The following is a 21,623-nucleotide window of genomic DNA, read 5'->3' on the forward strand; positions in this document are numbered from 1 at the left end:
GTCATGTGGCCAGCATGACTAAGCAGCTCCTGGTGAACCAGAGCAGTGCACGGAAACACCGTTTACCTTCCCACTGGAGCTGTACCTATTTATCTACTTGTACTTTGACTTGCTTTCGAACTGCTAGGTTGGCAGGAGCAGGGACCGAGCAATGGGAGCTCACCCCATCGCGGGGATTCGAACCGCCGACCTTCTGATTGGCAAGTCCTAGGCTCTGTGGTTTAACCCATAGCACCACCCGCATCCCACCGAGCCAAGTAGAGAAGTATAAATACAACCTTAAGAAGGCATCTGAAGGCAGCTCTCTATAGGGAAGTTTTTTTAAAAAATGTTTATTGTTTGATTATGTTTTATGTTGGAAGCCACCCAGAGTGCCTGGAACAACCCAATCAGATGGGTGGGATAGAATTAATAAAGTTGTTGTTGTTTTTGCTGCTGCAGCTCAATAACACTTTCCTATTTTCATTGGAGAAATGTTGGAGGGTATGAAATTAGAGCAGGACTCCTGCACCTTTAATGGCTGTGTAGGGATTTCATCAGGTGCAGCTTGTTATGCTGAAATTTTACACAGCTGTTAAAGCCAGAGGAGCCCTGCATTCTTTTTGCATCTGGCTGCCTTAGAGATGGCGGAAATTGTTCTGCAACAGCCACCGACTTTGCCTGCTTTCCTTTCCCTGCCTGCTGTAGAAGAAGGAGCCTACTTGTACCCCAGAGAAGAAGGGTGAGTGAATGGTGCCATTTTGAAACTTTTAAAACTATAGGCTCCATCTACAGTTAGAGACTGGGCATCCTCAGCTTGGAGCAAATAAAAAATGCATAAATGCACCATAGGAGCACATTATTTGCTTTTTCTGGACGTTTCTTTTCTTTTCTTTCTTTCTTTTTTGCATCTTTCTTGTTAGCTGTACCAAGTGCTCGCTGTCCCTAAGCATGAGACAATAACATTACATTATTTAAGAGAGCATTATCAGGATACAAACCCATCTCTGGGAATAAAGGTCAGTAAATATATTTGGGTCTTTGTCTGCTATCTTGCTGACATTTTACTATTCTCCATCCTCCCCCCACCCCCACTTTCCCTGAGCAATACACAAAAACACAAACATTAATTTAATGGCCGCCTTTGCCTTGGGTAATACTACTGATGTCATGTAGAGAGAATTCAAAACAACTGGTTCTTCTTATTAGAAGATGTAATAGAATACAGTGGAGCGGCAGAAAGTGATAGATCCTTAAATTTTTTATTAGCGGTCATTTCACTCCATGAGATTTGTTCTCATTTATCGCTTTTTAATCTTCCCTCTCCCTTTCACCAATTTCACCTCAACGCTGTTCCTTTTGCAAAAGTAAGACTTGGGTAACCTGACCTGTAACCGCTTACCTAGAAGACAGCTCCATTCCACAACGAAACATATTTCTGAGTAAACATACCTAGAATTGCATGATTTATTGTGTTTTTACTATTCTGTTGGGAGCTGCCCAAAGTGGCTAGGGAAATTTGGTCAGATAGGTGGCATATAAAACTTGTTGATGATGTTGTTGGTAGTGTGTAAGCTCCTTGAGGCAGAGATCCTGGGCCTTTTCCCAAGCCCCCTTTTGCATCTGTTACTCTATGTAAATAGACATTTGCATCCCCTTTAGCATTTCATGGCTGCTAACAGGGACACACCACTCTTCTCGTTGCCTCAGGAGCAGGGCTTTTTTTTCAGCTGGAACTCTCCGGAACTCAATTCCGGCATCTCTCAGGTTGGCACCATTACAGTGGTATCTCGAGTTAAGAACTTATTTCGTTCCTGAGGTCCGTTCTTAAACTGAAACTGTTTTTAACCTGAAGCACCACTTTAGCTAATGGGGCCTCCTGCTGCTGCCGCCGCACCATTGGAGCACGATTTCTGTTCTCATCCTGAAGCAAAGTTCTTAACCTGAAGCACTATTTCTGGGTTAGCGGAGTCTGTAACCTGAAGCGTATGTAACCTGATGCGTATGTAACCTGAGGTACCACTGTATAAGATAACAATTCATGGTGAGTTCCGGCCCCTCTTTTTCTAGAAAAATAGCACTCTGGCTATCATTATGTGGCCAAAGCAGCACCATGCAAACAGGAGGAGGAGGCCTTGGCAGGTTCCGTGTTTTGTGGAAAGTACATACAAACCAAGTAAGAAAACGCTAAGGTGGGGATATCTATGTACAGTGGTACCTCAGGTTACATACGCTTCAGGTTACAGACTCCGCTAACCCAGAAATAGTGCTTCAGGTTAAGAACTTTGCTTCAGGATGAGAACAGAAATTGGGCTCCGGTGGCAGGGCAGTAGCAGGAGGCCCCATTAGCTAAAGTGGTGCTTCACGTTAAGAACAGTTTCAGGTTAAGAACGGACCTCCGGAACGAATTAAGTTCTTAACTTGAGGTACCACTGTATAGAAATCTATGTATCTAGAAATTCTATGTATCTATGTATAGAAATATAGTTACACGCTATCACTGTCTGGTTAGAGACAGCAGAGTATCTTTCTTTCAGAATGATGCCATTCCATTGAAATCTGTTTGACAAATAGCACAGTTCCTTGATGTCACCGTTTGCCCACATTGTTGGGATTTGCAGGATACTAAGTCTGCCGGCTTCAACAGGATGATGCAATACTCTGTGAAGTGCTGGGTCAGAGTGACTCAGCAGGAATGTGATTGGCTATCACCTGTTTTAAAAGGAAAGCCTGTTCAACAATAAATGTGGTTGTGGTGTTGTTGACCTGTGGTGTGGTTGTGTTGTGGTGGAGAGTATTCGTTTGCCTTAAGGAGCAGGTACTCTGTATGGACTGTTTTTGTAAATACTTGTATATAGCTCACATTAAAAAGACTGCACTGAAAAGAAACCTGGGACTCTGAGCATTTCTGCTAAAAGCGCCGTGAGGAATTCGCGACACACATTCCCCCATATTTTGATCTGGCAGCTACAACCGGAAGACATCCGAACTCTGACATGCTTCTAAGAGCAAGAGCATGGTACAAATGGCCTGCCTTGAGTCTTTTAAATGCCACTGTTATTAATCAAAGCTGCTAAGTAGTAGACTGGAGACGGATAATTAATGTGCTTGTCAGGACAGCCGTGTGTACCTATCAGAGTCTTTTTATAGGCTAATATTTTAAACAGGGAAGGTTTTGCATTGAAACTCTTGTGTGGCTTATTTAATCACCCTGAAGAGGCATGTACAGATGGTAAAGTAGCAATACACCACTTTCTGAGACTTGAGGACGGGGATGGGGGCTACCTCTGAAGACGCTTTGGAAACTTAAGCTGGTGAAGAATTCAGCAGCCAGGTTGCTTACTGATGCAAGATGGTTTGAGCATGAATTTGGAATAAGAGAGATATTATTTGCTCAGTTTGGATTCTCTTCTTTCCTTCAGATTTATAAACCTGCTATAATGTGGTTTCAATATGGTATTTTATTTTTATTTTTTTAAAAATCATCTTGGTTGTGTTACAGAACCATTTCAGAAGAGAAATGCCAAGAATTGGTATTTTCCCCAAGTGGTCCCATGACTGCAGGCTGCTCTTCACAAAGATCTACTCTTCTGTTTTTTTTGTCTGAAGTTTTGAGGCAGCTACAGTGCAGTTTATTCTTCCCTGGTTTTGATAGGTTTTATGCTGTTTCTGGTTATATTGTATTCCCCATACGCCTTTCATTGCTATGTTCAAGTTGACCCCTGATCTGATTAGATGTTCACCTCATAATCTCAATTTGGGACCTTAGCTGTGCTCGGTAATTATCCATGGAACTAATTTTCATAGTCCTGGATAATTACAGCATGCCAGCTCTTCAGTGTGACATTTGTAATCCTATCATACAGCCTGCAGTACATTAGAGTCATTTGATTTATATTTATTGCTTAATATGCTGCTGCTCACTCCTTTCACGGGTACCTAGACATTTCCTAATAAATAATACTACTAATAATTTATTATTTACATGCTGCCAATCTGGCTGGGTTGCCCCAGCCACTCTGGGCAGCTTCCAATAAATTAAAGCACAGTAAGACATCAAACATTAAAAACTTCCCTACACATGGTTCCCTTCAGAGGTCTTCGAAAAGTCAGATAGTTGTTTATTTCCTTGACTTCTAATGGGAGGGTGTTCCTCAGGGTGGGTGCGACTACTGAGAAGGCCCTCTGCCTGGTTCCCTGTAACCTCACGTCTCGCAGTGAGGGAACCACCAGAAGGCCCTCAGAACTGGACCTCATTGTCCAGGCTGAATGATGGGAGTGGAGACACTCCTCCAGGTCAGTTGGTCCAAAGTGTTTAGGGTTTTAAAGGTCAGCACCAACACTTTGAATTGTGCTTGGAAACATACTGGAAGCCTATGTCGATCATTTAGGACTGGTGTTATAGGGTCCCAGCGGCCGCTCCCAACCAGCAGTCCAGCAGCCACATTCTATATTTGTAGTTTCCAAGTCACCTTCAAAGGTAGCCCTACATACTGTGCATTGCAGTAGTCCAAGCAGGAGATAACCAGAGCATCTACCACTCTAGTGAGACAGTCCACAAGAAGGTAGGGTCTCAGCCGGCGTGGTAGCTGATAAACAGCTGCCCTGGATACCGAATTGACCTGTGCCTCCATGGACAGCTGTGAGTCCAAAATAACTCCCAGGATTCTTTAGGGGCATAGTTACCTCATTCAGGAGCAGGGAATTCTCCACACTGCCCCCTGTCCCCCAGAAACAGTACTTCTGTCTTTTTTTTCCCCCACATAATTTTTATTATTTGTTATTAATGCACATCAATAAACAATAAATCAAACAAGACAACACAAATACAATGATTTCACATCCTTTTCATAACTTCTCTTTTTTTTGTACTTCCCTCAGCTGTTCCGTAAATCATCCGTATTCATCATTTTTAAAACGCATTCCATAGATTTGTATTGACATTTTTAAAGCTTTTTCCCTCTTATTCCCTTTAGACAATACTCTTAGCTTTTTTACAGTGCCTCTTTAAATCCCTTAAGCGTCATCTGTCCTTGACATAGATGTTCCAGATACTCTACATATTTCGCCCAATCCCCGATGATTTTTTTGTCTTTTAAGTATCTAATCTTCCCTGTCAATTTGTCTAGCTCTGCGTATTCCAACAATTTTATTCTCCAATCTTCTATGGTCGGTATTTCTTGCTGTCTCCATCTCTGGGCCAGTACCACTCTTGCGGCTGTGATTGCATACCTAAAAAATTTACAATCTTCCCTTTTTATCTCCTTTCCCAGTATTCCTAACAGAAAGACTTCTGGCTTCTTTTTAAACGTGTATTTTAATATCTTCTTTAACTCATTGTATATTTTCTCCCAGAAGTCCTTCACCCTCCCACATTCCCACCACATGTGGTAGAAAGTGCCCTCTTTATCATTACACTTCCAGCACCTAGGTGCTGAAACAGTACTTCTGTCTTGTCAGGATTCAACCTCAATCTGTTTGCCGCCATCCATCCTCCAACCGCCTCCAGACACTCACAAAGGATGTTCACTGCCTCCACTGGTTCCAATTTAAAACAGAGGAAGAACTGGGTCTCATCCGCATATTGGTGCACACCGAGCCCAACCCCACTGATGATTTCTACCAACGATTTCATGTAGTTGTTGAAAAGCATCTAGATGATTTGCTGAGCTTTCTGATCTGTTGCTGGGGAAATTAAGCCCACCCTTTCACCCATTGGAGTGAGTGGGACTTTCAAATGCAAGATTGGATCATGTCCTCAAAGAATTTTGTGTTGCATTGTTGAAAGTCGGAGACTAAAACTTCTTGATTTGTAAGAATATTTATTAAAGTTTTCAATAGTGGTACAATAAAAATCAAAAAGAAAAAAAGAAAAGAAAAATAACAAAAATACAAAAGTGAAAATAATTAAAAGCACACAAAATTTCCATTACTTATTTCCATTTACTTATTTCCCAGACCTCCTCATACCTCCCTTTTTTGTATTCCAATTCAGATTTTTAGTTCAGCAAATCCTTATCAATAAATTTTAACCTGATTCTAAACCTTATTTTCCATATTCTCTTAGGGCATTACAGCTGGAAACCACTTAGTTTCTATCCAACTAAAACTTCTCAGTGTATGAAGCAAAAGTATATATTTACAGCTCACTTTTTCTGTATTGTAATAGAGCCCACAGCATTGACAGTGTTACAGTGCAGAGGCGCAACAGGAAATCAGACTGGATCTCTGGAGACAGAATCCATAAATCCATTGATATAATGGAGGAAAGACATCTATGTTTTCCCAGAATTGTGAGCTATAATTTTAAAAGTAGGCATGACTCATTGCATTGCCCATTTCTCCATGTTAAGAGAAAGTGCTGATTTTACCATCACTTTTCTGTCCACTGCAAAGATTAAACTCCATTCTAGCTAAAGAGACTTCTAATTGTGTTCCTCGTGCCCAGGTTTTACAATGTGAAAATCATATGATATAGGAAAAATGATATTTTAAAGAGCGAAGGAGCAGAATTGAGAGCACATTTTAATAACCATCTGCCCCTAGCTTCAGAATCGTCCAGTCACGAAGACATAAAAAAGATATATAGATATAAAAATTAAATCTGCCAGCTCCCATTGTTGATAACCTTGCCATGAGCTCTTTTTCTGAAACTAGCCGACATCAGTTCAAGGGAGGGAAAAGGAATGACATAGTAGTTAGGCTCACTGAGCTCTCTCCTCCATCAATCTGTCCTCAAAAAGAATAGTTAGAGCTGTAAAAGGTGAAGAAAAGGGTCAGTGAACCTGCATACCCTGGCCCAGTATACCTGAAGGAGTGTCTCCACCCCCATCATTCAGCCCAGACACTGAGTTCCAGGAGTGCCATCTTGCCCTCAGGATTGTGGCGGCTCACCACCACAACACGGATGTGCGATGTCTCACACACACATGCCTGCACACACACATGCGTGCTGCCAGCTCGTTTTCCTCCTCTACGCAGCCAGTGGGGCACCCTGAAATATACTCGGAGTCGAGAGTGGATTTCATGCTCTTTATTCAGCTCATAGTGGTGAGGAGGAGGAATGGAAATTTCCCCAGAATGTCTGCTTTATGTACATTGTTTACACAATGGGCCCCACGTGATTGGCTAATTCCGGGATTCACCTGTAGGCCAATCAGGTTGGGGATTCACTTCCACCTGGAGCTGGATTGGTTGGCTCCTGTGGACCAGTCAGACTGCTGCATCCTGGACCCTATTGTTCTAGGACCAATCAGATGGCTGCATTCTGAATCCTATTGTTCTAGGACCAATCAGACTGCTGCCTTTTGGATCCTATTCAACTCAGTACATAACACACCATTTTCTGCAGTGAGGGGCTTAGATGTGGAGGCACACATCCACACCCACACCCACACCCACCCACCCACTGGAAAAAGGTGCCTCATAGGCTGGTTGCTGAGGGCAGAGCTGAACTGCTTCCCTCTGAGGCAGCGCCACTACTGTCTGCCGGCTTTTCTCATTGACTTCGTGGGTGCCCAGTCCCCACAATTATATTATTGTGAGTGCCCCGGAACCCACAGCCCCCTCGAGTTGGCTCCCATGCTGAGGTCTACCTCCAAGGGCCTTCTGGCGGTTCTCTCACAGCGAGAAGTGAAGTTACAGGGAACCAGGCAGAGGGCCTTCTCGGTAGTGGCACCCACCAGTATTGTGAAGCTTTTAATGTTTCACGTTTTATTATGCTTTTATATGTGCTGGAAGCCGCCCAGAGTGGCTGGGGAAACCCAGCCAGATGAGTGGTGTTTGTGTGTGTGTGTGTGTTGTGGTGTTGTTGAATAGGACATCCCTATTTTCATCGGAGAAATGTTGGAGGGAATGAGGACGGTATATAAATCATGTAAATAAACAAATACAATGCAACCTTGTATCTTTCCTCCCTTAGTCTGTGCCCCGTAGTTGGGTCTGTGAATGTGCTCTTTTTCATCCCAGATTGAATCCCTTACTCTGCATTTTTCTAGACATTTTCAGATCTTATTTCCAAGAAAGCAGTTGACATTTTCTTTCTTTTGGGGGGGGGGGAGGGGAAGAAACATGAAAGAAAAGAAATTCCCTGAACTGCCAGAATGCAACAGTAGGAGGTAAGGCTTCAGCTGTCTGTTTGCTTCCTGGCATGCAATTTTAATTAAGGAGTCAGCATGCATGCCACACAAGCCCACAGGAGCTGGGAGCTAAAAATGAACATGATCAACGGCTAGGAAACATTAGGGACAGGGACAACAATGAAGTGTTATGTCTCAGGTGCCTAATATAATGTATACAAGTCCAAATAAACAATAGCTATCATGGCTGGTCTGGGGAGCAAGATAAATGGCCTGACAAATGTACTTTATTTCACAAGCTACAGCTATAAGGATATTGATTATTGGCCGGAAGGCAGCGTCTGAGAGGCAGCATCATGTAATGAGTCAGCCTGGGCCAGGGAGAACTAGGTTCAAATCCTGCTTCAGACAAGAAACTCCTTGGGTATCCTTGAACAAACCACTCTGCCTTAGCTTAACTTGCTTTACAGGGGCGATGTGAGCACAATATGGGAAACACCTATGTATTCCCTGAATTCCATGGGGGAAGAGTGGAATGCAAATGTAAGTTTTTAATGTAACATTATACATTCATTTTGGGACACGGGTGGTGCTGTGGGTTAAACCACAGAGTCTAGGACTTGCCGATCAGAAGGTCGGCGGTTCGAATCCCCGTGACGGGGTGAGCTCCTGTTGTTCAGTCCCTGCTCCTGCCCACCTAGCAGTTCGAAAGCACATCAAAATGCAAGTAAATAGGTACTGCTCTGGCGGGAAAGTAAACGGTGTTTCCGTGCGCTGCTCTGATTCGCCAGAAGTGGCTTAGTCATGCTGGCCACATGACCCGGAAGCTGTATGCCGGCTCCCTCGGCCAATAAAGTGAGATGAGCGCCACAACCCCAGAGACGGTCACGACTGGACCTAATGGTTGGGGGTCCCTTTAACTTTTTAAGATGGTGTTAAATCACCTCCAGTAATTTCTTTCAGACACAGACACAGACAGACACACACAGACACACACACACACACTGCATCTCCCCCCCCCCAGTCACTGGTGTAACGAATCTCTCCTCTTTTCACAGAGCCAAACAACAAGAGAGAGGGGTAAAGGGGGAGAGGGCTGGTTCAATATCCTGAACTTTCCATGAGCATTATTAATCATACAAACAGCCTTTCCCAAGGGTATTGGGGGGGGGGGAGGGAACCTTTTTCAAAAATGGGATGACTGGCTGTTGTTTTCACCATTGGTGGAGTGATCAGGCATAGCTTTGGGATGGGAGCAAAGGAACGTCTGCACCTGCCTCCTTTTATATCTGCTCACATCAGTCTTGACGGCCTTGTGCTAAAAATACCTTGTGAACAAGAAACAAATTAATCGGATGCGACTTAAAACGGAGAGCGCCCAAGTTCAGGGGCAGAAGCAGCAAAGGAAATCCTACGTCATTGCATTCCCTATCTCCTATAAAGGGCAATTAGGAGCAAGACTGAGTTTAAAATGTGTAGGTTAAACAAATAGAAAACAAGACAGTGGGATGAAGAAGAAGTATACAGAGCTTTTGCATTAATTTTGAATCCAGTGCTGTAGCTTGTGGTTGGGATGGGCAAACCTGTCCATTTTGAGTTCTCTCAGTTTCTCATTTTTCCTGTCTTCAGTTTTCCACATTTCCAGTTCACTATCAATCTATATATTTAGCTCCTTGTGAAAATTCACCAGCATTTCAGTGTGAATTTCTACAAATACGCGAATGCTTGCCTGCAGTTTTGCCCAATGCCCACATTTTTGCAGAGCAATTTTCCATAATATACTGAATTTGTTTTGTCTGTTGTGTTCACTTAAAACAGGCATTTTTATGAACACCCTGCCCCAGTATGCACATTTTTCCTAGGTATTTCTTGGCTGGAGAACTACATTTCAAAATGCAGCGAATTTTGAAGGAAGTCTATCTTTCGGTTATCATATTGTTTCACAAACTGTGATTTAGGCAGGTACTCCTTGAAATGCGATTTGAACTGAATTTCTCCCCATCTCTTATCCATTGTGTTAAGTTGTGGGTGAACATATTAGATGACACAGCGATTCTTCAAACAGCTCTTGTTTATTTAAAGGCCAGAACTGAACTGCACTGAAGAGTTCAGCCAGCCTGCTTATATAGAGCTCCAGAACAAAGTAACTGTAGCAACTTTCCAAAACTATCCAATCACTGTACGTCACTTTCGATCCTTCATTTGCATACAAACTATCCAATCACTGAACGTCACTTTCGATCCTTCATTTGTATAACTATCTACAGTATCCCCCTGCTGGCCCAGGGTGAGAACTTCAGTACATAACACATTGCTAGACTGCCTACTTTGCAGGTTTTATCACCTAGCACTTTCAGGTGGGGTCATGATACACAACTCAAAATTAGATGGATCAATGGTTAGATTCATCACAAGAAGAGAAGTAAATGTATTGTGTTTCTCCCATGTTGCTATTCTGACAGTAAACAGAACTGGTGATCTGCTTGACAGCAAATATGGATGAGAAGTTTCTCTTTGTCATCCAAATGTTGCAAGCCATTCCCTTCACAGTCCAGGGTTCAAGTTTTGGTTAGAATGTGCTCCATACATCATCTTCTCAAGAAGTCAGACCAAGTGAGGTGATGTATTTATTTCCAGTTCATGCAGTGTAGTCCTGGCATTTGGCTTTAGTGCTGGTCTTCCTCGGTCCTCATAATTGCCTGAGATAATGAAAGATAAGGAACAGAGAGGCATGGTGTGAGAAAGAGAAATGACAAATAATAATAATTAATAATAATAATTCATTATTTATACCCCGCCCATCTGGCTGGGCTTCCCCAGCCACTCTGGGCGGCTTCCCAAAAAACATTAAAATACTGCAATACATCAAACACTAAAAGCTTCCCTAAACAGGGCTGCCTTCAGATGTCTTCTCAAAGTCTGGTAGTTGTTCTCTTTGACAACAACTACCAGACTTTTAGAAGACATCTGAAGGCATCCCTGTTCTAAATTTAGTGTTCTAAATATAGTTGCTTCTCTGCAATGTGGAGCCAAACTTGGGGTTGTGTTTTTGCCTTATCTTGTCAGACTTCTACTTCAGTTACTACTTCCTTCCTTCAGACCCTCTTGGGTGTTAAAATCAGCAGAGGGAGCCTTCTTGGTCGTTTCAACCCCTCAGAAGTTCAGCGCATGGCAGCTTAGGAGTGGGAATTTTCTGTGCCAGCCCTAATGTATGGAATTTCCTCTCCACAAAGGTGTGTCTGGCACCTTCATTGTTTAGTTTCCATCCTGTGCTGAAGATGTGCCTCTTTAACCCTGGCCCAGGCACAAGCAAACTCGGCCCTCCCTATGTTTTAAGACTACAACTCCCATTATCCCTGTTAGCTAGGGATGATGGGAGTTGTAGTCCCAAAACATCTGGAGGGCCGAGTTTGTCTATGCCTGCCCTGCCTAAGACACCAGAGATATGTAAATAGAGGAGCTGACCAATTCTTGGCAGCAATTTGTTTTAAACTGTTTTCGATATTGTATTCTTAAATTCCTGAAACCCATCCAGGTACGTCAAGCTGGAGGGAGCATAAGAAATCAAATCATCATTATTGCCATTATTATTATTTTGAAAAGCATGTTCCATACCAAAGAGTGTATCAGTAGGGTTTATTCTTCAGGAGAAATCCACCAGTTATTCATTCACAGAATTTGTTCATTGCTGCCAGCAAAGGAAAGACTCCAGGCACTTCAAAACAATAAAAAAAAAATACCACAATTGCCACAAATCCGCTGTTTAAAAATAATACTGCAAGCTAAAAGTGTTGATCCACAAAAAAATAATAATTTAGAAATAAAATACTCTTTGCCATTCTTAGCAACAGAACGATCCCTAAGATACAGCCAAAATGGCCACAGAAACCACAATGCTAAAGCTGCTGCCCAAGTTCCTGAGAGAATAAAAATTTCTTCGTCTGCTGCCAAAATAATGCATTGACTCCAGGTAAGCATCCCCAGGGAGAGTATTCCAGAATGATAGCCTGTGGGATCTAATTCTGATGCTTCTGCTGCCTCAGATGATTCTGCTGTGCTGAATTCTGAAAAAGAACATAGCAAAAACATGAATATACTCAGCGATACTGAAAGCTGAGCTTATGCACTTCGTAGTTGAGGATTTATTCCCCAAATATGTGTCAATTCTGAATGTGTGTGCTCAGCATTCATCATGCTAGGGGGTGGCATTTGACTATGTTTTACTCAGAATTAGACCTATTGAAATGAATGGGCCTCGTTTAGCCATGGTCATTAACTTCAGTGGGGTGAATACCACCTTAGGTTTCCAAAGCTGGTAGCCCAGGACAAAAGTTGATTACTTCAACCCCTTACTCTTGACTGAAATGGTCATTGATTGCTGGAACTGGCCTGGAATTTTAAAATGGAAATGCATTTACAGAACCAATACTTTAACTCTGAGGCAATCAATTGGCTTGATTGCCAATTGATTGCTTGGGAATGCCACATGCTGTTTTGGGGTTGTGTGTGGATCTGTAACAGCTCTTGTTCCAGCTTGAGCCCTGCTACCAAGAGACTTTGTTAGAGATTCCAGAAAGGTTCATGTTTCATGGCTGCCTATTTTCCCTGGAGGCAATGTGATCAGTCAGGGTCCTGAAATCCTCCTGGGCCATTCCTGATCAAATGAACTGGCTTCTCTTACTCCCAGGGATTTTTTTCAGCCAGAATTCAACTCAGTTCCAGCACCTCTTTTTCTAGAAAAATAGCACTGCTTACTCCCATGCACTGAAATTCTCAGGCATCGTTATGAGAACAAAACACTGAGAACTCTCAGAAGAAAAGCTGGATATTTTTCAAGCATTTGACAATGGTGTTCACAATGTGCAACTAATTACCACCCAAATTGAGGTTATTTTGCAGATTGCTAGACTGGACAAGAAAGGTTTCTGCCATCCTTTCCTTTCCATTATATGAATCTATTTTTTCACTTTTTATCTGCATCATGTGTAAGCTTCCACACCTATAGGCGGAGTGGCGGTGCTGCATGAACCCTCTCTCCCCCCCCCCCTCTCTCTCTCTCTCTCTCTCTCTCTCTCTCTATATATATATATATATATATATATATATATATATAATGTTCCGTGTTGTTTCCCTACCAGCATCTATAGCCCCTTTCTGCCTCTGCATCATCTAGGGAGTTTATTTGAGCAAAGCAGTTTCCCCTGAAGCAGACATACAGCAGACGTACACAAGGGGCTGTAGGCAGGAAGTCAGGGCCAACAAGTCATCCCCCCTTGTGCCATGAAAAACATGGGGGTGGGAAGAATAAATGAGTAGAACAACAGTTTTAAAGAGATCTCTTAGAACCGGATTATTGGTTTTAACTTGGAGGGGTCTTAGGTAGCAGCAGGAAGCAACTACAGTGGACGCTCAGGTTGCGAACGTGATCTCAGAGGGATGCACGTTCGCAACCTGTAGCGTTCACAACCCATGTCTGCGCACACACGGGTTGCGATTCAGTGCTTCTGCACATGTGCAATTTAGTGCTTATGTCCATGCGCGACCGCCGAAACCCGGAAGTAACCCAAACCGGTACTTCCGGGTTTTGGCGGTCCGTAACCTGACACGGGTCCAGAATGGGACGCGGGTGGTGCTGTGGGTTAAACCACAGAGGCTAGGACTTGCTGATCAGAGGGTCGTGGTTCGAATCCCCGTGACGGGGTGAGCTCCATTGCTCAGTCCCTGCTCCTGCCAACCTAGCAGTTCGAAAGCACATCAAAGTGCAAGTAGATAAATAGGTACCGCTCTGGTGGGAAGGTAAACAGTGTTTCCGTGTGCTGCTCTGGTTCGCCAGAAGCAGCTTAGTCATGCTGGCCACATGAGCCGGAAGCTGTACGCCGGCTCCCTCAGCCAATAAAGCGAGATAAGCGCCGCAACCCCAGATTCGGTCACAACTGGACCTAATGGTCAGGGGTCCCTTTACCTTTTTAACCTGAAAAAATGCAACCTGAAGCGTCTGTAACCCGACGTATGACTATACTAAAAAAAAAACCCAAAACAATCACCACTTTAAATAGTATGGTCGTCTTGTGTTGCTGCAAATGCTGATGTAACTCATTTGCAGTATCCAATCAACGTCCAGAAAGAGAGGGTGCAATGGAATGCCCCCAACTGGAATGTTTTGATGTTAATTCGCTGAGCTCCCCATAAAGGACAGGAATCTGACAAGGAATATTGATGTTCTGGAGGTACATGGGTGAAGTGAGCTCCAGGATTTTTTCCAGAGCTGGAATAATCCTATTATCCATGGGAGTACCCATAACCAGACAGATGAATGTGGCAATGTGGAAGCTTTCGAGTTTGTTTATTTTATATACCACCCTTCATCCAAAGATCTCAGGGCAATTCAGAGGATAAAAATACAGAACAGAAGCAGGAATCAATAGAATAAAAACATAACAATGCCCCCCTCCCACAAATACATTTAAAAGGGCATAGAATATTAATCAGCCCAAGGTCTGGTTGAAGAGGAACACTTTGCCAGGCGCCTAAAAATGTATAATGAAGGCACCAGACAAACCTCCCTCAGAAAAGCATTCCCATACCCTCCAAGATTTCTCTGATGAAAATAAGGACATCCTATTCCACTCCCTCCAACATTTCTCTGATGGAAATACAGTGGTACTTCAGGTTAAGAACTTAATTCGTTCCGGAGGTCCGTTCTTAACCTGAAACTGTTCTTAACCTGAGGTACCACTTTAGCTAATGGGGCCTCCCACTGTCACCGTGCCGCCACCACACAATTTCTGTTTTCATCCTGAAGCAAAGTTCTTTAACCCGAGGTACTATTTCTGGGTTAGGGGAGTCTGTAAGGTACTATTTCTGGGTTAGGGGAGTCTGTAACCTGAAGCGTCTGTAACCCAAAGTACCACTGTAGGGGCATCATTCCACAAACAGGGAGCCGCTTGTGTTGCCATCCCGCTGATCATGGAGAAGGCACATGAAGAAGGGCTTGAGATTATTATTGCAGCATCTGGGTTTATTGATATGGAAAGAGGCAGTCCTTGAGGTCTTGTAGTCCTGGGCTATTTTACTACTGTTTGTGCCATATTAGAACAGAGGACTTCAGAGAATGAGACTGGTTCACTATGACTGATCCTAATAAACTGTGTGTTCTGCCATGTATTGCATGTGTGTGTCCATAAGAAATTATTGCATCTGGCTACATTTCATAGAATCATAGAGTTGGAGTCCAACCCCCTGCCAAGCAGGAAACACCATCAGAGCACTCCTGACATATGGTTGTCAAGCTGGGGGCTCTGTTTGGGTTGCATGGCTATGAACTCTCCTTTGCAGCATATTGGGGTTGTCCTGCTGAGCCCCTGCACTTAAAAAATTGTCACTGCGCCACCAATTAGGAAGGGGTGGCCACTCAGAGCATTTTCATGAGCTACTACATCTATCAGCTTGTACCTAGTGTTTGTCTTGTGTCAAAAACAGTTCTGAGACAAGGCAACAATTATCAGTCTGTTAGCGATTACAAAACAAGTGGAGGCAAGTCTGACTTTATTTCAACGGTGTCCGAAAGCTTTGACTTGGTGGAATGAAAATTGCAATCACTGGTTCTGTAATGAGACTTCATAATGTTTGATCAGGTGCGCAGTCTGGGAGTCATTTTGGACTCACAGCTGTCCAGGGAGGTACAGGTTAATTCTGTGTCTAGAGCGGCTGTCTACCAGCTCCACCTGGTACGCAGGCTGAGACCCTATCTGCCCGCAGACTGTCTCGCCAGAGAGGTCCACGCTCTAGTTATCTCTCGCTTGGACTACTGCAATGCACTCTACATGGGGCTACCTTTGAAGGTGACCTGGAAACTGCAATTAATCCAGAATGCGGCAGCTAGCCTGGTGACTGGGAGTGGCCACCAGGACCACATAACACTGGTCCTGAAAGATCTGCATTGGCTCCCAGTATGTTTCTGAGCAGAATTCAAAGTGTTGGTGCTGACCTTTAGAGCCCTAAATGGTCCTGTATACCTGAAGGAGCGTCTTGATCGCCATTGTTCAGCCCAGGCACTGAGATCCAGCAGCGAGGGCCTTCTGGCAGTTCCCTCATTGTGAAAAGTGAGGTTACAGGGAACCAGACAGAGGGCCTTCTCGGTAGTGGCACCCGCCCTGTGGAACGCCCACCCTTCAGATGTGAAGGAAATAAGCAGCTATCTTATCTTTAGAAGACATCTGAAGGCAGCCCTGTTTAGGGAAGTTTTTAATATTTAATGCTGTATTGTTTTTAACACTCGATTGGAAGCCGCCCAGAGTGGCTGGGGAAACTCAGCCAGATGGGCAGGGTATAAATAAATTATTATTATTATTATTATTATTATTATTATTATTATTATTATACCAAGTCAGATTTTTTGGTCCATAGAAACCCAGTATGGTCTACTCTCAGGCAGAAGTATTTCCTGTCACCCTGCTTCCTGAATTTTTTTAGCAGACATTGAACCTAAGACCTTATGCATTCAAAGCATGTGCTCTACCACTGAGTTTCAGTCTCATCCCTTCTGTTCTTTGCAGTCCCTACCTCTTCAAAGCACCTTGAAGGACAAGAAATAAACAGATCTTCAAAGCCCCTTAACTCCTAATCTAATATTCATCTAATATTAAGTAGAGGAAGAATGCTTTCAGTTGCACCTGCTTCTACAAATAGAAGTAGAGGAGCTGCCCGCACAACAAAATAACAACAATCTCAAGCACACATCAATAATCTTTGCTCTCCCATTCATTTGAATGGGCTTTGGCACCCAAATAAAAATATACAATGAACTTTAAACACCTAAACACCACCAAGCTGATAAAACTTAAATTGAGTTGTGCGCATTGTTTTACAATGTGTTTTTTACATGTGGCATAATTAGAAATGTGGCCTATGTGGTACATAATGATAAAAAATGCAATTAAAAATGAAGGTACACAAAACTTTTTTCAAACAAACAACAATTAATCTGGTATTGTGGGGAGGGGGGCTGTTGTTGTGTCTGTCTTCAGCAACCGGAGTTGTCAGCGTTTAATCTTAGATGCTATTTTGTGCCTTAAGAAATGAGAAGTAGAATTCAGCAGGCAGGATGCTCACCAGGGCAAGATGGCTTGAACATATAGCACCAATCCTGGCCTAAGTGCACTGGCTGCCAGTTAGTTTCTGGGTGCAATTCCAAGTGCTGGTTTTGACCTATAAAGCCTTAAGTGGCTCAGGACTGCAATACTTACCGTATTTTTCGCTCTATAACACGCACCTGACCATAACACGCACACAGTTTTTAGAGGAGGAAAACAAGAAAAAAAATATTCTAAATGAAACAGTGGATGTATGATTTTTGTGGTTCATGCTGTGGCCACAGACATGTGATCTGACAGTGAGTTTGGGGTAGCCCAATACAAAAATCCTGAGGATCCATGTGGATCCGTGCTTTGTAACCACATTTTAAGTGGGGAGGGAAGGAAAAACACTCAAGGGACAAGGAGCACACGGGGGTGTGGAGAAGGATGCTGCAAATAATGCAGGAGAGGCTCCTCTCCGGCTTTGCTCCTTTAAAACTAGTAGGCTCTGCTTCTCTCCCTCCTCCCCGGCAAGAAAACCACGATAGTAACCACTCTGAGACAAAAATTAGGAAAAATTGCGACCAACACACTCCCCCAACAAGCGCAGTGAGGTCAAAACACACAAACACACGCAGAGAGAGAACTGGCCCTAAAGTCGCAGGGGCGCAGGGAGAGTGAATGGAAGCAAGAGAAGGAGCCCTCAGACACAGAGAGACACACAGAGTGTCAATCCTAAAGTCGCAGGGGTGCAGGGAGAGTGAACGGAAGCAAGAGAAGGAGAAGGAGCCCTCACAGACACACACACACACACACACACACACACACACACACACACACACAGAGTATCAATCCTTAAAGTCGCAGGGGCGCTGGGAGAGTGAACAGGAAGCAAGAGAAGGAGAATGATGCCTCACACACACACAGACACACAGTGTCAATCCTAAAGTCGCAGGGGCGCGCAGGGGCGCTGGGAGAGTGAACGGGAAGCAAGAGAAGGAGAACGATGCCTCACAACACAGAGACACACAGTGTCAATCCTAAAGTCGCAGGGGCGCAGGGACAGTGAAGGGGAAGCAGGAGGAGGAGAATGATAGCTCAAGCACACACACACAGCCCCTACAGTGGCTAATCCAAAATCGGACAGCAAAAAACTGCAGGCAGGAACAGAGAGCACGGGGTTGTTTTAAAGCAGCCAACCCCACTCTGCTTCTCTCCCTCCTCCCGGCTAGGCTGGCTGAAAAGCTTTGCTGCTACTTAGCAGCTCAGTGGGGAGGAGAGAGGGACATAGAGGACGGGGTTTTAAAGCAGCCAACCCCGCTCTGCTTCTCTCCCTCCTCCCCGGCTCCGCTAGCTGACAGGAGCCGCTTACACTCGCTTTGCTGTTTCAAAGCGAGCCAAGGACTCCTCACGACTGCAGCAAATTCCCCCGCCATCTGTAGGCATTCGCTCCATAACACGCACAGACATTTTCCCTTACTTTCTAGGAGAAAAAAACTGCGTGTTATGGAGCGAAATTAACGGTAGTTCAAAGTTCGAATTAGTTCTAAGTTCTAACTCAATCTTAGAGCTATGAACCAATATGAACTTTGAACTAATTCAAAGTTAGAGCTTCGAGCTAATTCAAAGTTAGAGCTTCGAACTAATTCAAAGTTAGAGCTTCGAACTAATTCAAAGTTAGAGCTTCGAACTAATTCAAAATTAGCACTTCGAACTTCTCTCTGGAGCTTTAAAGCACAGACCAATGCCTGGAAAGAGCAGGGCAAAAGGCAAGTCCAAAGTGACACAGTGAACTGTTGCAGTTTCTTTTATCTCACCTTATTAAACCACAATACGTACAAGCCTTTTCCTCATGTATGCAGCCTCTTCACTCCTCCCTTTGCAGTGAGCTTCAGTTTTAAAAAATAAACCAGGAAGCCTTCAGTTAACCAGTTTCCCTTAAGCCAACTGCAAACTATGGCTTAATATCCTTTTCGCTCTCTGCAAACCTTTTAAAAAAAGCTTGTCCAGAACTGCATATGGCTGACCAATCGCTGTTTAGCCACCTCCCCTTCTATAATTATTATGCAATGGGCATAGCTGCTTCATTAGAATCACTCTTGCTTTTTCTGCAGCGCACAAAGGAAAAGATACCATGCAATCAGTGCTCCTAGTGATGTAGCTAACAATAACCCTTTTCTAAGTTAACATTCGAATAACACTGATAACACTTTTATCTGCTACCTTTTGTAGCATCTATTGTTGTTTCAACTTTCCATCCCTTACTGCAATGATACTACTTACTTGATAGTTGAAATTAAACCATGGGGTGTTTTTTAATGATCTAAATAGCTTAAAATTATATTTCCACAAGCTTTAGGTTTCCCCATTTATAACTATCGGTATTTTTATATTGCTGCTTCTGCGGTGGTTTTATCAGCTGTGCTGATGTTTTATGGATATTTTTAATGCTTGTTTCAGGTTATTGATGGATAGGCAGACAGGCTGTGGATGAAGGGATGGATAGTTAGGGAGAAAGAAAATGGCTTGTGTGAGGTGCGAGTGTGGTTGCTCACGAAGATAACAGCCAGGACTCCGGCCTGTCTTTACAGCTTTTATTGAGTGCAAAAACTTATGTACAGTGCAGAAGTCCAAAAACCACGTCTGCCTTAATCGCTAGCAGATTCCGGAATTGCCTTCTTCCTGTTTGCCCTCCAGCATAGAAGCCCAGGAAAAACCCCTCTCCGCCTTTTCTCCTTATGTGAAATTCCCTGGCGAAAACAACAACAACAACAACAACAACAACAACAACAATTTATTTATAGCCCGCCCATCTGGCTGGGCTTCCAAAAAAATATTAAAATACTGTAATACATCAAACATTAAAAGCTTCCCTAAACAGGGCTGCCTTCAGATGTCTTCTAAAAGTCTGGTAGTTGTTGTTCTCTTTGACATCTGAAGGGAGGGCATTCCACAGGGTGGGTGCCACTACCGAGAAGGCCCTCTGCCTGGTTCCCTGTAACTTGGCTTCTCGAAGTAAGGGAACCGCCAGAAGGCCCTTGGTGCTGGACCTCAGTGTCCGGGTAAAACGATGTGGGTGGAGACACTCATTCAGGTATACTGGGCTGAGGCAGTTTAGGGTTTTAAAGGTCAGCTCCAACACTTTGAATTGTGCTCGGAAACGTACTGGGAGCCAATGTATGTCTTTCAAGACCGGTGTTATGTGGTCTCGGCGGCCACTCCCAGTCACCAGTCTGGCTGCCACGTTCTGGATTAGTTGCAGTTTCCAGGTCACCTTCAAAGGTAGCCCCATATAGAGCACATTGCAGTAGTCCAAGCGGGAAATAACCAGAGCATGCACCACTCTGGCGAGGCAGTCCGCTGGCAAATAGGGTCTCAGCCTTCGTACCAGATGGAGCTGGTAAACAGCTGCCCTATGCGACGGAAGCGGCACATCCACTTCCCTGGGAGAGGTACCTTGGCTCCCCTCAGCCTGACTAAGCCTTTGCAACGTCCCCCCTTTCTGTCGTCGTCCGTGTCTCCTGAAAGCTCCCCCTCCCCAAACTCTGATGAAGTGCAGCTGCTCAACAGAGGAGGAGGCTGTCTGTATGTTCCTGTCTCTCCCCTCTCCCCTGAAAGCAGACCCCTAACCGCTTGGATTCAAAGATTGCAAGATGGGATTTTATTGACGGGCTTTATTTTTCTTCCTTCTGAAAACTCTGGTGCCTACAAAAAAGCATCTCTTGAGGGTCACAAGTCAGAACCCGCAAACATGCACCCTCCTTGCAAGCCTCTTCCACTCCTGTGCTTTTTGACTGCTCCAGTTCAGCAAATGGAGCCAAGCTACCCTTTCTTTTGGGGGGACGCAGGTGGTGCTGTGGGTTAAACCACAGAGCCTAGGACTTGCTGATCAGAAGGTCGGTGGTTCGAATCTCTGTGATGGGGCAAGCTCCCACTGCTCGGTCCCTGCTCCTGCCAACCTAGCAGTTTGAAAGCACATCAAAGTGCAAGTAGATAAATAGGTACCACTCCGATGGGAAGGTAAACAGCATTTCCGTGCACTGCTCTGGTTCGCCAGAAGCAGCTTAGTCATGCTGGCCACATGACCCAGAAGCTGTACGCCGGCTCCCTCGGCCAATAAAGTGAGATGAGCGCCGCAACCCCAGAGTCGGTTACAACTAGACCTAATGGTCAGGGGTCCCTTTATCTTTACCTTTTCTCTTTTTTAATATTTGAATTTTTATTTAGACTTTTCAACTTTATACATTTTGCTAATTTTATACATTTCACCAATTTTATAATCATTTTGACATTTCAAAACTTGACTTCCTCCCCCCCTCTTTCCTTCAATTTGTTTTTAATATCTTCTGCATATCCAAATTAACTTAATTTGCTCAGCTATTCACCTTCTTTAAATATATACTCTTATGAAACTGCAGGTTGTTATAATAATCCTGCCAATGATATCTCTTAGGGAGTTCAAGCAAAACTCAGGGATGGAGAAGACAAGTGA

At 43.9% G+C, this 21,623-nt stretch overlaps 1 long non-coding RNA gene across 1 annotated transcript; it reads right to left on the minus strand.

Annotated features, from left to right (window-relative positions):
• Nucleotides 1–9,880: 9,880 nt before the first annotated feature.
• LOC309379591 lies at nt 9,881–12,113 on the minus strand. The gene is made up of 3 exons (XR_014172541.1): nt 11,673–12,113; nt 10,361–10,756; nt 9,881–10,061 (listed from the first exon to the last, which is right to left on the minus strand). It is a non-coding gene; the product is annotated as an uncharacterized lncRNA (long non-coding RNA).
• Nucleotides 12,114–21,623: the final 9,510 nt, after the last annotated feature.

The sequence above is a fragment of the Podarcis melisellensis genome, assembly GCF_964234715.1.
Source record: "Podarcis melisellensis genome assembly, chromosome: 10".
Taxonomy (NCBI): domain Eukaryota; kingdom Metazoa; phylum Chordata; class Lepidosauria; order Squamata; family Lacertidae; genus Podarcis; species Podarcis melisellensis.